The following is a 2,100-nucleotide window of genomic DNA, read 5'->3' on the forward strand; positions in this document are numbered from 1 at the left end:
AGGAATTTCTTTTCTGGTCCAGTCTATTTGGAGTTCTGTAGGCTTCTTGTATGTTCATGGGCATCTCTTTCTTTAGGTTAGGGAAGTTTTCTTCTATAATTTTCTTAAAGATATTTACTGGCCCTTTAAGTTGGATATTATTGCTTTCTTCTATACCTATTATCCTTAGGTTTGGTCTTCTCATTGTGTCCTGGATTTTCTGGATGTTTTGGGTTAGGAGCTTTTTGCATTTTGCATTTTCTTTCACCCTTAAGTCAATGTTTTCTATGGTATCTTTTGCACCTGAGATTCTATCGCTTGCATCGATGACTTCTGATCTCTTTGGAATGTTTTCTAACTCCAAGGTTGTCTTCCTTTGTGATTTCTTTATTGTTTCTATNTCCATTTTTAGATCTTGGATGGTTTTGTTCATTTCTTTAGCCTGTTTGATTGTGTTTTCCTGTAATTCTTTAAGGGTTTTTTGTGTTTTCTCCTTAAGGGTTTGTGTCTGTTTACCTGTGTTCTCNTGTATTTCTTTAAGGGAGTTATTTTCACCCTTCTTAATGTCCTCTGTCATCATCATGAGAAGTGATTTTAGGTCCAAATCTTGCTTTTCCAGTGTGATGGTGTTTTCTTGACTTGCTATGGTGGGAGAATTGGGTTCTGATGATGCCAAGTAACCTTGGTTTCTGTTGCCTATGTTCTTATGCTTGCCTCTCATCATCTGATTATCTCTAGTGCTACTTGCCCTTGATATATCTAACTGGAGCCTGTCCTTCCTGTGATCCTGGTTGTGTCAGAATTCCTCAGAGTCCAGTTGTTTCTGTGGTCCTGTGATTCTGGGATCCTGTGATCCTGAGATCCCAGGTATGTCAGAGTTCCTAGGAGTCAAGCTGCCTGTGGGACCCTGAAATCCTAGTGTGACCAAGCTCCAATGTTAGAGTGGAGATTCCTCTGAGTGTTGTAGGACTGGCTCCCTTACCGGTTTTTTTCAAGCTCCACAAGTTCATGATACATTTAAAGCAATAGTTTTTATGTCATAAGTTAGCAAGTTTTATATCAAGAGACAAATCATCTGTCTTGTGTCTTATTATTTTGAAGTCTTCTATAGATTAAGTAGTCAATCATTTGTTTTCTGTCTTTGTTCCCATTATTGTCCATTATCAGTTTATGATCTTTAGTTCTAGAAATTAGTGACATTATTTCTAACATAAAAGCAATGTTTTCCTTGATCATAAATTGTTCTAAGCCAATTTTCTTTTCCTAGTGCAATTAACTCATGACCCAAAACTCTATTTGTAGCTTTTTATTCTATAGGGGCTTAAATCTACTTGAATCAGTTCAGGAGAACTATGAAATCATTATCAGGAATTTAAAAAAATCACCAATTCATCGAAACAGCATTATTACATGAAAGTACGTCTTTATAATGATCAGCAGAAATTTTGGCCAATAGGGTGGGCAAGATCAGTCACAACTAAGTATAGGCATAAATGGTCTTTCTTTTTCCAGTCACACTTTGTTAGGAAATGAGGAACAGAGCAACAACATTTATAAGAAGGTACAGCAACATCAAGAAGCAACCCTGGACAAAGCACCTGGGGCCCCACCTTTCCAGAATTCACCCATCACAGCTGTGCAAAAAGGTAGGCTGACTCCAGGAAGCTTACTTGCTTGTCACAGGCTTTCCTGTATGATTTCCACTAATTCCTGGTACTGGAAACATAGCTACTGAGGTAATGGACCTTTAAAAAGCATCTACCCCTGTCACTAGGGGAATTGTAGTTGTGGCTGCTATGTCACATGTGCATCATTAGATGGCAGAGAGAAGAGAGGCTATGTCTATGCTCAGTGTTCTGACCTGTATATATGTGAATGGTTAGTAGGTTAATACATCCTGGAAAGGGAAAGCCTGAAATGACCTCCAGTCCAGCACCAGGGGACCCTAACAGGGAGCTAGCCTGAGATGAGCATCAGTCCAGAATCTCATATGCATGCTAAGATGGCTTCCCGGGGCAGGATATGAGCCAGCAACAGACAACCCTCACATAGGGCTACATGGACATACCAGACAAGATTGGCCCAAGAAAGGGGCAAACCCAAGATGATCATCAGTCCAGT

General features: G+C 39.6%; 1 non-coding gene across 1 annotated transcript; it reads left to right on the forward strand.

Moving 5' to 3' along the window:
- Positions 1 to 1,742: 1,742 nt before the first annotated feature.
- On the forward strand, positions 1,743 to 1,874 carry LOC115062748. The gene has a single exon (XR_003842677.1). It is a non-coding gene; the product is annotated as a small nucleolar RNA SNORA17 (small nucleolar RNA).
- Positions 1,875 to 2,100: the final 226 nt, after the last annotated feature.

Source organism: Mus pahari, chromosome 20 (genome assembly GCF_900095145.1).
Source record: "Mus pahari chromosome 20, PAHARI_EIJ_v1.1, whole genome shotgun sequence".
In the NCBI taxonomy this organism is placed as follows: Eukaryota; Metazoa; Chordata; class Mammalia; order Rodentia; family Muridae; genus Mus; species Mus pahari.